This window comes from Triticum aestivum, chromosome 5B (assembly GCF_018294505.1).
Source record: "Triticum aestivum cultivar Chinese Spring chromosome 5B, IWGSC CS RefSeq v2.1, whole genome shotgun sequence".
NCBI classification, from domain to species: Eukaryota; Viridiplantae; Streptophyta; class Magnoliopsida; order Poales; family Poaceae; genus Triticum; species Triticum aestivum.
This window is the reverse complement of record NC_057807.1, coordinates 687,656,767-687,674,708: the sequence shown is the minus strand read 5'-3', so window position 1 is coordinate 687,674,708 and position 17,942 is coordinate 687,656,767.

The window sequence follows — 17,942 nt, the reverse complement described above, 5'->3', positions numbered from 1 at the left end:
GAAATCTACTCAGACATCATAGGATGGCAACACATCATTGGATTATAATATGAAGCATAAAGCACCATGTTCAAGTAGAGGGTACAGCATGATGCGGGAGAGTGGACCGCTGAATATAGATGGGGGAAGGTGATGGAGATGTTGCTGAAGATGGCGGAGGTGTTGGTGTAGATCGCGGTGATGATGATGGCCCCCCGGCGTCGTTCCGGCGCCACCGGAAGCAAGGGGGAGAGAGCCCCCCTTCTTATTCTTCTTACTTGACCTCCTCCCTAGATGGGAGAAGGGTTTCCCCTCTGGTAATTGGCTCCCATGGCGTGGGAGGGGCGAGAGCCCCTCCGTGATTGGATCTATCCCTCTGTTTCTGCGTTCTCAGATTCTACCCCTTCACTGTTTCTTAAATATCCGGAGATCCATAACTCCGATTGGGGTGAATCTTTCGCCCAGATTTTTCGGCAAAAGAAGGGCATCAACCTACTTACGGGTGGCCCACGTGAGGGTCAGGCACGCCCAGGGGGTGGGCGCACCCCCTGTCTCGTGGCCACCTCGGACACCGTTTCGCGTTGATTCTTCCTCCGGAAAATCCCAAATATTCCAAAATAATTCTCAGTCCATTTTTATCGCGTTTGGACTCTGTTTGATATTGGTTTTCTGCGAAACATAAAACATGCAACAAACAGGAACTGGCACTGGGCACTGGATCAATATGTTAGTCCCAAAAATAGTATAAAAAGTTGCCAAAAGTATATGAAAGTTGAAGAATATTGGCATGGAACAATCAAAAATTATAGATACGACGGGGACGTATCAGTATCCCCAAGCTTAATTTCTGCTCGTCCTCGAGTAGGTAAATGATAAAAAAGATAATTTTTGATGTGGAATGCTACCTAGCATAATCTTGATCATATGTCTAATCATGGCATGAATATTAAGACACGGGTGATTCAAAGCAATAGTCTATCATTTGACATAAAAACGATAATACTTCAAGTGTACCAATAAAGCAATCATGTCTTTTCAAAACAACAAGGCCAAAGCAAGCTTATCCCTACAAAATCATATAGTTTGGCCATGCTTCATCTTCGTCACACAAAAATGCTCCCATCATGCACAACCCCGATGACGAGCCGAGCAATTGGTTCATACTTCTTAACGCGCTTCAGCTTTTTCAACCCTCACACAATACATGAGCGCAAGCGATGGATATAGCACTATAGGTGGAATAGAATATAATGGTGGAGGTTTATATGGAGAAGGCAAAAGGGAGAAAGTCTCACATCGACGCGGCTAATTAACGGGCTATGGAGATGCCCATCAATTGATGTCAATGCGAGGAGTACGGATGCCATGCAACAGATGTACTAGAGCTATAAGTGTATGAAAGCTCAAACTGACAACTAAGTGGGTGTGCATCCAACTTGCTTGCTCATGAAGACCTAGGGCATTTGAGGAAGCCCATCGTTGGAATATACAAGCCAAGTTCTATAATGAAAAATTCCCACTAGTATATGGAAGTGACAACATAAGAGATTCTCTATACGAAGAACATGGTGCTACTTTGAAGCACAAGTGTGGAAAAAGGATAGTAACATTGCCCCTTTGTTTTTTCTTTTTTTCATTTTTTTCTTTTTTTCCTTTTTTGGTGGGCTTCTTTGGCCCCCTTTTTTTATTTAGGCTTCTTTGGCCTTTCCTTTTTATTTATTTTTTTCCTTTTTCTTTCTTTTTTCTTGGGGCAATGCTCTATAATGATGATCATCACACTTTTATTTACTTACAACTCAATATTACAACTCGATACTAGAACAAAGATATGACTCTATATGAATGCCTCCGACAGTGTACCGGGATGTGCAATGATCGAGCGTAGAAATGACATCAAAAGCCATGAAAACATCATGCTAGCTATCTTACGATCATGCGAGGCAATACGACAATGAATGCTCAAGTCATGTATATGATGATGATGGAGGTTGCATGGCAATATATCTCGGAATGGCTATGGAAATGCCATAATAGGTAGGTATGGTGGCTGTTTTGAGGAAGATATATTGAGGCTTATGTGTGATAGAGCGTATCATATCACGGGGTTTGGATGCACCGCGAAGTTTGCACCAACTCTCGAGGTGAGAAAGGGCAATGCACGGTACCGAAGAGGCTAGCAATGATGGCAAGGTAAAAGTGCGTATAATCCATGGACTCACATTAGTCATAAAGAACTCATATACTTATTGCAAAAGTTTATTAGCCCTCGAAGCAAAGTACTACTATGCATGCCCCTAGGGGGATAGATTGGTAGGAAAAGACCATCGCTCGTCCCCGACTGCAACTCATAAGGAAGACAATCAAAGAAACACCCCATGCTTCAAATTTGTCACACAACAGTTACCATACGTGCATGCTACGGGACTTGCAAACCTCAACACAAGTGTCTCTACAATCCACAACCACCCACTAGCATAACTCTAATGTCACCATCTTTATATCGCAAAACTATTGCAAGCAATCAAACATATCATATTCAGCGATCTACAAGTTTATGTAGAATTTTATGACTAACTATGTGAATGACCAATTCATGTCATCTCTCTAAATAGATATAAATGAAGCAAGAGAGTTTAATTTTTTCTACAAAAGATATGCCCACGCTCTAACAAATATAAATGAAGCAAAAAGAGCATTCTACAAATGGCGGTTTTCTATGTGAAGAGAAACAGGCAATCCAAACTTCAAACGATATACGTGAAGCACATGAAGCATTCTATAAAGCCATACTCAAAAGATTTAAATGAAGTGCAATGAGAATTCTATAAATCAACCAAGGACTATCTCATACCAGCATGGTGCATAAAAGAAAAATGAAAAATAATGCAAAAGACGCTCCGAGACTTGCACATAATGCATGAACGAAACGAATTCGAAAACATACCGATACTTGTTGAAAAAAGAGGGGATGCCTTTCGGGGCATCCCGAAGCTTAGACGCTTGAGTCCCCTTGAATATTTACTTGGGGTGTGTCGGGGTCAAAACCGGCGGATCTCGGGTAGGGGGTCCCGAACTGTGCGTCTAGGCGGATGGTAACAGGAGACAAGGGACATGATGTTTTTACCCAGGTTCGGGCCCTCTCGATGGAGGTAAAACCCTACTCCTGCTTGATTAATATTGATGATATGGGTAGTACAAGAGTTGATCTACCATGAGATCATAGAGGCTAAGCCCTATAAGCTAGCCTATGGTATGATTGTTGTTTGTCCTACGGAGTAAAACTCTCCGGTTTATATAGACACCGGAGAGGGCTAGGGTTACACAGAGTCGGTTACAAGGGGAGGAGATCTACATATCGTATCGCCAAGCTTGCCTTCCACGCCAAGGAAAGTCCTATCCGGACACGGGACGAAGTCTTCAATCTTGTATCTTCATAGTCCGGGAGTCCGGCCAAAGGTCACAGTCCGGCCATCCGAACACCACCTAATCCAGGACTCCCTCAGTAGCCCCTGAACCAGGCTTCAATGACGATGAGTCCGGCGCGTAAATTGTCTTCGGCATTGCAAGGCGGGTTCCTCCTCCGAATACTTCATAGAAGATGTTGAACACAAGGATAGTGTCCGGCTCTGCAAGATAATTTCCACATACCACCATAGAGAGAATAATATTTACACAAATCTAATCTGCTGACGTATTCCGTAGTGTGACATCACGCCACGGCCAAGCCTTTATTCGTTTTACTATGCCACCTCGGCGCATTTATAGAGGTTGTTTCCTTGGCACGTCTTGTCAAAGCAGAGATCGTGTCCCCTTATTCCGGGATCCTCATCAATACAGGCGTGGGTAACCCAGCCGTGCCATTGGTATGACTTCGTAATTGAAAGTGAGTCCCAAACGGTCACGGGGAGGGCTCTTGGTATTCAACCTCTTTATAAAGAGACTAAGGCTCGACTCCTTTCTTTTAATCCAATCAAATCCGCCTCTCGCCTCGAGTTCCAACACCCAAAGCGCCAGATTCAGGCGCTTCGGACCTTCGATGATGTCTGGCTCCGACCTCCAAGGCCGGTGGATGCCTTCCTCCGTTACGGAAGAAGACGTGCGAAAGCTGAGAGATGCCAGGTACCTGACCGGCGAAATCTCGCATAGGCTGCCCGCTCAAGGGCAGGCTATTCCCACTCCCCATCCCAGTGAGAGTGTGGTGTTCACATCTCACTTCCTTCGGGGGCTAGGCTTCCCGATTGATCCCTTCGTGAGGGGGCTCACGTTTTATTACGGGCTGGAATTTCATGACTTAGCTCCGGAGTCCATCCTCCAAATCTCAACGTTCATTGTCGTGTGCGAGGCCTTCCTCCATATTACTCCTCACTACGGGCTATGGCTTAAAACCTTCAAGGTAGAACCGAAGATGATCGAGGGGCAGCACGCTGAGTGCGGAGGTGCTATTATAAGCAAGATTGCCGACGCTCCATGGCCCGAGGGCTCTTTTCAAGAAGAGCTCGGCTTATGGCAACGAGAGGGGTTTTACATCACAGCTCCCAGGGGCACCACGTGGGTGGCGCCACCTGCTTTTTGCTCGGGTCCCCCACCACGGCTAGCGTCATGGGTCAATAAAGGGCTTAACTGGGGGCCGTTCAAGGACGTGCCCTTGCTGCAGGGCCGCGTTCGAGATCTCCTAGAGAGAGATATCAATTTGGCCGTAGTAGCGCAGGTTATGCTGATTCGCCGCATACTTCCCTGCAAACGTTGCCCCCTCCGCCTGTGGGAATTTAATGTGGAGGGGCCACAAGCTCTCCAACACTTTATGGACACGACGCCAGTGGAGATGTACAAATTTTTCTTCGGATCACAAGCAAGGTGTCCGGACTTGTCCGAGGGCGCAGGTCTGAGCTGCAATCGTCTGGATACTCAAGTAAGTAGCCCCGTATCCGGACACGCCATCCGTACATTTATCATAAAACTGCCTTTAAAAGAGCTATCCTTTAAACAGGAGTGGATAGCGGAAGCAAAGCTTATCAGGTGTCCGGCCCCCCTCCCTGAGACCACGTCGGATCCCGTGTTGACCAGGATGCGGGAGATTGCACCTTTTGAAGAAGGCGAAGAGGGGAACAAAGAAGCTACAGCCTCCACGAAGGAGGCTGTCAGGAAGGGAGGAATCGAGAACTCCTCTATCCAGGGAAAGAAGAGGAACGCCTCTGAAGACCCGGAGGCAATGGCCTCAAAGCGGAGGAAGAAATCTTTGTTAGAGGGTTCGGCGCCGGAGAGTGCCCCGGCCGCATTGCGCCCCCAAGGGGATCAGCTCTTCACCGAGCCGTAAGTAAAGAGAGGGGTTTAAAAATGAGTGATATCCCTATTTTATTTCTGAGGAAGATAACCAAAATTTTACCTTGCAGTTCGGATCTCAACCCTTCTCAGCAGAGCTCATCTTCAGGGGATCTCCGTCCAGAGATGATGGAGAGCGAAACACCTCCCCCAGCTGTACCGTTTTGCGAGGCGGGCGACCCCGAGGTGTCGTCTCGGAGGGTTTCTCCAAATCCGGACTTTGAAAAAGGTCGTCGGACTAGTCCGGCACCTTTCGGTGCACGGTCGGAGGGGCTGAAGGATCTGCTCGGGCGAGCGTCTATCTCAGAAGAACACCGTGTGTTGATGAACACGGTGATTGGAGGGATTTCATCCGTGGAAAGCGGATTGTACGAGGCCGCCAGGAGTTTACTGACAGGTTTCGAGGTACGCGAAAAGATGTACCTTTTGACAGAGCCGCATATATAAAATGCGCCCTGTATAGATAGTAGCCCCTGGGACTCTTCGTGTTGTCAAAAAATGACGACGCACAGAGGATCATATTCTCAGGTATAATATGTCGCCTATCCTATGTAGGTGGCGAGGTGTTCGGTGGTTAGCCGGACTGATAAATTTGCCGAGCTAAAGCGGCAACTTGACGTGGCAGATGCCGACATCGCGCTTGTAAATGAGCGGCTAGACGAGGCACAAGGTATGTAATGTCTCCAAAGACATCTGGTAAGAGGAGCTTGATACTCGTACCTTATAACATATGTGCCTAATGCAGATGGTGCCGCTGCCGTGGAGAACCTTCGGGCGGAACTTGCCCGAGCCAAGGAGCAAGAGAGGAAAAGCGATGCGGCTGCCGTTAAAGCGGTTGAAGAGATAAAAGCCGAACAGGCTGCTCACTGCCAGAGCAAGAAAGAAATGGCCGAGATGGCTGTAAAATTGAAGGATGCTGCCGACCGTTGTAAGCTTCTTGAAAAAGAAGATAGGGTGGCACAGAAGGACCTAGAAAAGGTCACTGCCGAGGCCAAGGACACTCGCTTTGCAATGAGAGCTATCAAGGAGGAGCTACGTCAGGCCAGAGATATCGCGGCTGGAAAGCCCTATATGCGGCGGATGAAGTTCGGGGATCCTAAGTATGCTCCGTTAGACCGGAAGTGGAGTGCGGCGAACACTTATCTGGATTTGGGGGCGATTGCCGCGGACGCGACCGAACACTTCCGGGGTCTAGGTGACCATGAATTGGAAGAACTTTTTTGGTCGCAGTTCCACAATCCAGAGCGCCCACTTTCGGTATTCGACCGTTTAGCCGCTTGGGCAGAGCTGAATAGGTTATCCGGACTCGCCATGAGGTACGTCGCGAGTCGTCTGTGGCCGGAAGGGCCAGAGCCGAAGAGTTATTCTAGCTTGGTGCAGCAGTTCCTTGGTACGGTGCCGCATATTGATGGAATGAAGAGGTCAGTGTGCATAGAGGGTGCACAGATGGCTCTTGCCCGTGTCAAAACATACTGGGCGGATATGAAGGCTAGTGTTGTTGCATCCTAGGATTCAGACGAAAGCCGAGTACCTGCCAAGCACTACTTTGAGGAAGTTCTGCAGGGCGCTCGTTTAATAGAGACGCAATGCTCGAAGGATGTTGTGTTGGAATAACATGTGCTATTGTAAAACAATGTTTTGATGGAATATAAAAGCTTTTTATACTTGTGCTTTCAAGAAGTAGAATGCCTCCTGTGTGGCCGTTAATGTATATGTGTATATAACCTGAAAGATGGCAGTCGTTGGCTTCAGCCCCCACGCATATAATGCGGGGGTGTTCGCAGAAGGCGCATTTTCACACTTGATCCAACATCTTGGTCCTATAAAGGAGGTGGTAGCGCAGCGAACTAGGCAACCGGACTATAATGCTTTATCACTTTCACTTAGCCATAGGACTTTGACAGTGGGGCTACTGAATAGCCCCTAGGGGCACCGCGCTCGCCTGAATTCGGGGCACGTGTGTGCCTGACCGGGAAACGGCCCTTCGTTATTGTGGAGGAATCCTAAAGATTCCGGCAAGTCATCGAGTGGTTGACCAGTCTCTCGCTATATCATGACAGTCAGTTTTCGGCTTTCTCTACTGAGGTGCTCGCCTGGCCGAACCGGGGCACAATCGCAGTAGTTCTCCTGGTGCCGCCTTAGCCGATAGAGCGAAACATAAGGCAGCAAAACACAGGAGCCGGGCAAACCCAACATTTGACCAAAGACATGATTCGGAGCTGATGCATATAAGGCCAAACTCGCGACGCCGAACACTCCCTAAGGTATTCGGTCTTTATGAAAGCGGGCCGAACAAAACCCTTGGTAAGAAGCCCCTGGTGTCCAGGTACGTGCAAAATTTTGGTGTGGCCACATGCCAAGACGCTAGCCTCCTCCTCGGTTATAGCAACAAACCGAGGGATGTGATCAACAAGAGACAGTAAGAAAGGTTTAAGCAGGGTTTTAATCTGAAAAGAATCCTTGAAACGGGTCCCTACTGCACGTCTGCGCCCGTGTCTCCGTTGTGCCGTATCCTGGACGGGTGTAGCATGGTGTTCGTCTGCAAAAGAGGAACTTAGTGGAAGACAATCGTGTGAGCAATATATGTTAAAATAAACAAGGTATAATACAGAAAAATGGGTAGAAGTGAGCTTTATTGTCTCCTGGTGTAAACGCGCAGAGCCCCCTGTATAGGGTTATGCAGCTGTTAAGCCTGTGTATGTTTATGCCGGACTTGTCGAGCCATGTCTGGGGTCTTTAACGGCCTATTTAGGTGCTCGAACTAGTAAAGTTGGATTAGTGTGCGGCTGTCGAGGCAGCCGCACCATCGTCCGCGCTCGAGGAACACTTGATACTTCCTTTTAATGAGATGATGCCTCGTGGACCGGGCATTTTGAGTGTGAGGGATGCATAATGCGGTATTGCGTTAAAGCGGGCGAAAGTTTCGCGTCCCAGTAGTGCTTGATAGCCACTTATGAATTCGGCGATATGGAAGGTTAGCTTTTTTGCTTCGGAAGTTGTCGGGGGAGCCGAACATACCTTCTAACGAGAGGGAACCCATACAATGGGTATCTGGGCCTGGCGTGACCCCTTGAAAGGAAGTGTTGCCATGGCGAATTTTTTCTGGGTTTCACCCCATTTTGCGTATTGTGTCCTGATATAGCAGGTTTAGGTCACTGCCGCCGTCCATTAGGACTTGTGTGAAGTGGAGTCCGTCAATTATCGGATCTAAGACCAAGGTAGTCCAGCCTGCGTTCCAGATACCTCTAGCGTAATCCTGATGATCGAAGGTGATTGGTTGTAACAACCAGTGGCGGCACTCCTCTGGGACAGGCCGTATGGCGCATATCTCCATGGGCGCCACTCTGTTATTGCCTTTTGTCACATGAAGTGAATTTACTGTTTTGACTTCTTGTGGGAACTTCTTTTGTTCTCCGGTGTTCTGCTTGTGGGGTTCGTCGTCATCCTCGCTTGGTATGTCGAGCCCCTTGTGTTCGGCGTTGAGTTTGCCGGATTGCTTGAAGACCCAACAATCTCTGTGGGTGTGGTTTGCAGGCCTCCCGGCAATACTGTGGATTTGACATATTTTGTCCAACATTTTGTTGAGGTTGGATGGCTCGTCCCTATTATCTTTGGGGGGCGTCTTTTTCTGGTTTTGCCGAGATCTCTTGAATCATGCATTGACTGTCGTGCTCTTCGGGCTGTTATCCTTGAACCGGTGTCGTTCCTTGCTACGGCGTGGTTTCCCGTTTCCATCTCTGACTTCGGATGTACTTGGGTAGCTGGTGTTGCTTCTTGCCAACCAGCTATCCTCTCCTGCGCAAAAGCGGGTCATCAGGCTTGTTAGTGCAGCCATTGTTCTTGGATTTTCTTGGCCGAGGTGTCTGGCGAGCCATTCGTCTCGAACGCTATGTTTGAAAGCTGCTAAGGCTTCGGCGTCCGGATAGTCGACTATCTGATTCTTTTTAGTAAGAAATCTGTTCCAGAGTTTCCGGGCTTACTCTCCGGGTTGTTGAGTTATATGACTTAGATCGTCTGCATCAGGAGATCGGACATAGGTCCCTTGAAAATTTGCCCGAAAAGCGTCCTCGAGCTCTTCCCAACTTCCTATGGTGTTTTCGGGAAGGCTTTTAAGCTAGTGTCGGGCTGGCCCTTTGAGCTTGAGGGGTAGGTATTTTATGGCGTGGAGGTCATCTCCTCTAGCCATGTGTATGTGGAGGATATAATCCTCAATCCAGACTCCAGGGTCTGTTGTTCTGTCGTATGCCTCTATGCTTACGGGCTTGAATCCCGCTAGAAATTCATGGTCCAGCACCTCATTGGTGAAACATAGGGGATGTGCGGCGCCCCTGTATTTGGGTGTGCCGCAATGTTCGGGTATTTGTTGTGTTGCATTGCTCACAAGAGCTTGCTTTCTTGGCCCGTAGATAGATCTAATTGGGCCGTCTTTTTGATGTGAATCCTTCTGCGGATCGTGCCCCGGATAGAGTGTGGCGCCCTTTGCCGCTCGATGTCGGTCATGGGGTCATCTATCCGACCAGGTGGCTTCCTTGTTTTTTGACCGTGGGGGCTCTAAGGCCTCCTCATCAAATTCCGGTAGTAATTTTCGCGTCGGATAGATCTTTGTGTGGTGACTGTCGCCGTACTTGTGTGCGGTGTTGAGTACTTTGTCCCATCTAATTCTGAGTGCATCTTCCACTGTTTTGAGCTTCCGCTTCTGCTTTTTCAGGCTACACGTAGTGGCGACGAACCTTTGGTGGAGGTTCTTCTTCTCCAGCAACTTGTCCGGTGTGAGGTTGTCCGGACTGTTATCTTCGCCGGGGACGGGATGTTTGGTTTGTTTCTCCAGGTTGCCCTGTCCGGACGGTTGCTCGATGGTATGTTCGTCGTCCGCCGGTTCATCCTGCTCTATGGCTGGATCTCTGTCGAGGTGGGGTTTGGCGTGGCGTTTCCGCCGCCGCATTGATTGCTTTTCGAGGGAATGATCCCTCGCTGCGCCCCTTTGATCCTGGTCGTTGTTTCTTTTAGGTGTGTCCACCATGTATACATCGTGAGATGAGGTGGTTGTCCAGTGCCCTATAGGCACTGGTTCTTGTTCGTCTTTTTCATCGGCGTCCATACCGTCGATGTCTTCGGAGTCAAAGTCGTGCATGTCGGTTGAATCGTCGACAGTGGCTACGATGTGGGTGGTGGGTTGGTTTCGAATTTCTTCGTCGTCCGCATCCCAACCTTGCTGACCCTAGTCCGGCCAGGGCTCTCCTGATAAAGAGAGAGACTTTAGTGATTTCAGGATGTCGCCAAAGGGCGAGTGCTGAAAGATGTCCGCGGCGGTGAACTCCATGATCGGAGCCCAATTGGGTTCGATCGGAAGGGGTACGGAAGATTCGGAGTCCGGAAAGGATTCCGGCACCTTGGAGTCACGAGCTCCGCGAGGGACAAGATTGGTGTTCGGCTCGATCGCCGTAGAGATTGCAGCCCCCGAGGCGGCGTCTAGCCACCCGTCCTCGACCGGCGTAGTCGGCTCCGAGCTGAGTGTCGGAGCAGACACCTGAGCAGCGCTCTGGGCACTGTCTGGCGGCACAGCTAGATCATGCCCATCGTGACAGCGCGGCGCGTTCGGCTGTGGCTCGAATCTGTCGAAGATCAAGTCTCCGGGATGCCAGCCGTGTAGTTTTAAACTTCCAAATCTGACCTGATGGCCAGGGGCGTAGCTTTCAATCCGCTCCAGATGGCCAAGTGAATTGGCCCGCAGTGCCAAGCCGCCGAATACGAAGATCTGTCCGGGGAGAAAAGTCTCACCCTGGACCGCGTCGTGGTTGATGATCAAAGAAGCCATCGGGCCTAAAGGTGACGACACAGAGGAACTCTCAATGAAAGCACCAATGTCGGTGTCAAAACCGGCGGATCTCGGGTAGGGGGTCCCGAACTATGCGTCTAGGCGGATGGTAACAGGAGACAAGGGACACGATGTTTTTACCCAGGTTCGGGCCCTCTCGATGGAGGTAAAACCCTACTCCTGCTTGATTAATATTGATGATATGGGTAGTGCAAGAGTTGATCTACCACGAGATCAGAGAGGCTAAACCCTAGAAGCTAGCCTATGGTATGATTGTTGTTCGTCCTACGGAATAAAACTCTCCGATTTATATAGACACCGGAGAGGGCTAGGGTTACACAGAGTCGGTTACAAGGGGAGGAGATCTACATATCGTATCGCCAAGCTTGCCTTCCACGCCAAGGAAAGTCCTAGCTGGACACGGGACGAAGTCTTCAATCTTGTATCTTCATAGTCCAGGAGTCCGGCCAAAGGTCACAGTCCGGCCATCCGAACACCCCCTAATCCAGGACTCCCTCAGGGTGCCTTGGGCATCCCCAAGTTTGATTTCTTGCCTCTCTTCCTTGTCCTTATATCGAGATCTCCTCATCTTTTTCATCCAATGAGCTCACAGTTTCATCAATTTCTACTTCCATAGCTTCCTGCAAAATATTGTTGGGAAACGTAGCAGAAATTCAAAATTTTCCTACGAGTCACCAAGATCTATCTATGGAGAGACTAGAGGCGAGAGAGAGGGGAGTGCATCTACATACCCTTGTAGATCGCTAAGCGGAAGCGTTCAAGAGAACGGGGTTGAGGGAGTAATACTCGTGGTGATCCAAATCACCGGATATCCTAGTGCCGAACGGACGGCACCTCCGCGTTCAACACACGTGCTGCCCAGTGACGTCTCGCACGCCTTGATCCAGCAAGTGTTGGAAATATGCCCTAGAGGCAATAATAAAAGTGTTATTATTATATTTCTTTGTTCATGATAATAGTCTCTTATTCATGCTATAACTGTATTATCCGGAAATCGTAATACACGTGTGAATACATAGACCACAATATGTCCCTAGTGAGCCTCTAGTTGACTAGCTCGTTGTGATCAACAGATAGTCATGGTTTCCTGGCTATGGACATTGGATGTCGTTGATAACGGGATCACATCATTAGAAGAATGATGTAATGGACAAGACCCAATCCTAAGCATAGCACAAAGATCGTGTAGTTCGTTTGCTAGAGCTTTGCCAATGTCAAGTATCTCTTCCTTTGACCATGAGAGCGTGTAACTCCTGGATACCGTAGGAGTGCTTTGGGTGTATCAAACGTCACAACGTAACTGGGTGACTATAAAGGTGCACTACAGGTATCTCCGAAAGTATCTATTGTTTTATGCGGATCGAGACTGGGATTTGTCACTCCGTATGACGGAGAGGTATCTCTGGGCTCACTCGGTAATGCATCATCATAATGAGCTCAAGGTGACCAAGGTGTTGGCCACGGGATCATGCATTACGGTACGAGTAAAGTGACTTGCCGGTAACGAGACTGAACAAGGTATTGGGATACCGACGATCGAGTCTCGGGCAAGTAACGTACCGATTGACAAAGGGAATTGTATACAGGGTTTGATCGAATCCTCGACATCGTGGTTCAACCTATGAAATCATCGAGGAGCATGTGGGAGCCAACATGGGTATCCAGACCCCGCTGTTGGTTATTGCCCGAGAGTGGTCTCGGTCATGTCTGCATGTCTCCCGAGCCCGTAGGATCTACACACTTAAGGTTCGGTGACGCTAGGGTTGTTAGGAAGACTAGTATGTGACTACCGAATGTTGTTCGGAGTCCCGGATGAGATCCCGGACGTCAGGAGGAGTTCCGGAATGGTCCAGAGGTAAAGTTTTATATATGGGAAGTTGTTAAACGGGCACCGGAAAGTTTCGGGGTCATACCGGTATTGTACCGGGACCACCGGGAAGGTTCCGGGGGTCCACCGGGAGGGACCACCCCTCCCGGGGGGCCACTTGGGCTGCGTAGGGATAGCAGCCAGCCCCTAGTGGGCTTGGCGCCCCCCCCTTGGGCCCATGCGCCTAGGGTTGGGGGGGAAACCCTAAAGGGGGCGCACCCCCTTGCTTGGGGGGCAAGCCCCCCCACCCCTTGGCCGCCGCCCCCCCCCTAGGGTTTTCCCTAGAGGGCCGGCCCCCCTTGCCCTTTCCCCTATATATAGAGGGGTGAGGGGAGGGCTGCAATACACCACAAGCCAAGGCGCAGCCCCTCCCCTCCCCAACACCTCTCCTCCTCCGTACGTGCTTGGCGAAGCCCTGTCGGAATACTGCCGCGTCAACTGCACCACGCCATCGTGCTGCCGTTGGAGCAATCTTCCTCAACCTCTCCTTCCCCCTTGCTGGATCAAGAAGGAGGAGACGTCCCCGTCCCGTATGTGTGTTGAACGCGGAGGTGCTGTCCGTTCAGCACTTGGACATCGGTGATCCGAATCACGTTCGTGTACGACTCCATCATCACCATCCCCTTGGCAAGCTTCCGCTCGTGATCTACAAGTGGTATGTAGATGCAAACTCTCTCCCTTGACTCGTTGCTTAGATGAACTCATAGATGGATCTTGGTGAAACCGTAGGAAAATTTTTAATTTTCTGCAACGTTCCCCAACAGCAAGGAGAGAGGGAGAGGTTGGGGAAGACTCTGTCCAGCAGCAGCACAATGGCGTGGTGGTGGTGGAGGAGCGTGGCACTCCAGTAGGGCTTCGCCAAGCACCGTAAGAGACGAGGTGGGAGAGAGGTAGGGCTGTGCCAAGAAGAGGATTAACTCGTATAGGGGAAGGGGAGGGGCTGTGCCCCCATCTAGGGTTCCCTCCCTAGGGGTGGCGGCAGCCCCAAAACCCATCTAGGGTGCGGCCAAGGGGGGGAGGGAGAGAGGGGGAAACTTGCCCCCCAAGCAAGGTGGAGGCGCCCCCTCCCCAAACCCTAGGCGCCTTGGGCACTGGTGGGGGGAGCACCAGCCCACATGGGGCTGGTCCCCTCCCACACTTGACCCATGCAGCCCTCTGGGGCCGGTGGCCCCACCTGGTGGACCCCCGGGACCCTCCCGGTGGTCCCGGTACGTTACCGATAGCACCCGAAACTTTTCCGATGACCAAAACAGGACTTCCCATATATAAATCTTTACCTCCGGATCATTCCGGAACTCCTCGTGATGTCCTAGATCTCATCCGGGACTCCGAACAACATTCGGTAACCACGTATATCTATTCCCTATAACCCTAGCATCATCGAACCTTAAGTGTGTAGACCCTACGGGTTCAGGAACCATGCAGACATGACCGAGATGTTCTCCGGTCAATAACCAACAGCGGGATCTGGATACCCATGTTGGCTCCCACATATTCCATGATGATCTCATCGGATGAACAACGATGTCGAGGATTTAATCAATCCTGTATTCAATTCCCTTTGTCTAGCGGTATAGTACTTGCCCGAGATTCGATCGTCGGTATCCCGATACCTTGTTCGATCTCGTTATTGGCAAGTCTCTTTACTCGTTCTGTAACACGTCATCCCGTTGGTCACATTGTGCACATTATGATGATGTCCTATCGAGTGGGCCCAGAGATACCTCTCTGTCACACGGAGTGACAAATCCCAGTCTTGATTCGTGCTTACCCAACAGACACTTTCGGAGATACCCGTAGTGCACCTTTATAGCCACCCTATTATGTTGTGACGTTTGGTACACCCAAAGCATTCCTACGGTATCCGGGAGTTGCACAATCTCATGGTCTAAGGACATGATACTTGACATTAGAAAAGCTTTAACATACGAACTACACGATCTTTGTGCTAGGCTTAGGATTGGGTCTTGTCCATCACATCATTCTCCTAATGATGTGATCCCGTTATCAATGATATCCAATGTCCATGGTCAGGAAACCGTAACCATCTATTGATCAACGAGCTAGTCAACTAGAGACTTACTAGGGACATGGTGTTGTCTATGTACCCACACATGTATCTGAGTTTCCTATCAATATAATTATAGCATGGATAATAAACGATTATCATGAACAAGGAAATATAATAATAATAACTAATCTATTGTTGCCTCTAGGGCATATTTCCAACAGTCTCCCACTTGCACTAGAGTCAATAATCTAGTTCACATCGCCATGTGATTAACACTCACGGGTCACATCGCCATGTGACCAACGTCGAAAGAGTTTACTAGTGTCACTAAACTAGTTCACATCATCATGTGATTAAGACTCAATGAGTTCTAGGGTTTGATCATGTTTTGCTTGTGAGAGAGGTTTTTAGTCAACGGGTCTGCAACATTCATATCCATATGTACTTCGCAAATCTCTAGGTCATATTGTAAATGCTGCTTCCAGGCTCCACTTGGAGCTGTTCCAAATGGTTGCTCCACTATACGTATCCGGTTTGCTACTCAGAGTCATTCCGATAGGTGTTAAAGCATGCATCGACGTAACCCTTCACGCCGAACTCTTTATCACCTCCATAATCAAGAAACATGTCCTTATTTACTCCAAGGACAATTTTGACCGCTGTCCAATGATCCATTCGTGGATCACTCTTGTACCCCCCCCCTTGCCAGACACGTGGCAAGGCACATATCAAGTGCGGTACAAAGCATGACATACTGTATAGAGCCCATGGCTAAGGCATAGGGGGCGACATTCGTCCTTTCTCTTTCTTCTGCCGTGATCGAGCTTTAAGTCTTAACTTCATACCTTACAACTCAGGCAAGAACTCCTTCTTTGACTGATCCATCTTGAACACCTTCAAGATCATGTCGAGGTATGTGCTCATTTGAAAGTACCATTTAGCGTTTTTGATCTATCCTCATAGATCTTGATGCTCAATGTTCAAGCTGCTTAATCCAGGTTTTCCATTGAAAAACACCTTTCAAACAACCCTATATGCTTTCCAGAAATTCTACGTCATTTCCGATCAACAATATGTCAACAACATATACTCATCAGAAATGCTATAGTGCTCCCACTCACTTCTTTGGAAATACCAGTTTCTCATAAACTTTGTATAAACCCAAAATCTTTGATCATTTCATCAAAGCGTATATTCCAACTCCGAGATGCTTACTCCAATCCTTAGAAGGATTGCTGGAGCTTTGCATACTTGTTAGCATCTTTCGGGATTGACAAAACCTTCTGGTTTTATCACATACAACCTTTCCTCAAGAATACCATCGATGAAACAATGTTTTGACATCCTATCTGCAAGATTTCATAAATCATGCAGTAATTGCTAATATAATTCCAACAGACTCTTAGCATCTCTATGAATGAGGAAGTCTCATCGCAGTCAACTCCTTGAACTTTTCGGAAAACATCTTAACGACAAGTCGAGCTTTCTTAATGGTGACACTTACCATCATTGTTCGTCTTCCTTTTAAAATCCATCTATACTCAATAGCCTTATGACCATCAAGAAGTTCTTCCAAAGTCTACACTTTGTTTTCATACATGGATCCTCTCTTGGATTTTATGGCCTCAAGCCTTTTGTCGGAATTCGGGCCCACCATCGCTTCTCCATAGCTCGTAGGTTCATTGCTGTCTAGCAATATGACCTTCAAGATAGGATTACTGGACCACTCTGAAGTAGTACACATCCTTGTCACCCTACGAGATACGGTAGAGACTTGATCCAAAATTTCATGATCACTATCATAAGCTTCTACTGCAATTGGTGTAGGCGCCACAGGAACAACTTCCTGTGCCCTGCTACACACTAGTTGAAGTGATGGTTCAATAACCTTATCAAGTCTCCACCATCCTCCCACTCAATTCTTTCGAGAGAAACTTTTCCTCGAGAAAGGACCTGATTCTAGAAACAACCCCTTTTGCTTCCGGAACTGAGACTGGTGGTATACCCAACTGTTTTGGGTGTCCTATGAACATGCATTATCCGCTTTGGGTTCGAGCTTATCAACCTGAAACTTTTCACATAAGCGTCGCAGCCCCAAACTTTTAAGAAACGACAACTTAGGTTTCTCCAAACCATAGTTCAAACGGTGTCGTCTCAACGAAATTACGTGGTGCCCTATTAAAGTGAGTGCGGTTGTCTCTAATGCCCAACCCATGAACGATAGTGGTAATTCAATAAGAGACATCATGGTACGCATCATATCCAATAGGGTGCAACTATGATGTTCGGACACACCATCACACTATGGTGTTCCAGGCGGTATTAATTATGAAACAATTTCCACAATGTCTTAATTGCGTGCCAAAGCTCATAACTCAGATACTCATCTCCATGATCATATCATAGACATTTTATCCTCTTGTCACGACAATCTTCAACTTCACTCTGAAATTACTTGAACCATTCAATAATTCAGACTTGTGTATCATCAAGTAAATATCCAGCACCTACTCAAATCATCTGTGAAGTAAGAACACAATGATATCCACTGCGTGCCTCGACACTCATTGGACAGCACACATCAAAATGTATTACTTCCAACAAGTTGCTCTCTTGTTCCATCTTACTGAAAAACGAGGCTTTTCAGTCATCTTGCCCATGTGGTATGATCTGCATGTCTCAAGTGATTTAGAATCAAGTGAGTCCAAACGATCCATCTTCATGGAGTTTCTTCATGCGCACATACCAATAGACATGGTTCGCATGTCTCAAACTTTTCAAAAAATGAGTGAGTCCAAAGATCCATCAACATGGAGCTTCTTCATGCGTTTTATACCAATATGACTCAAATGGCAGTGCCACAAGTATGTGGTACTATCATCACTATCTTATATCTTTTGGCATGAACATGTGTATCACTACGATCGAGA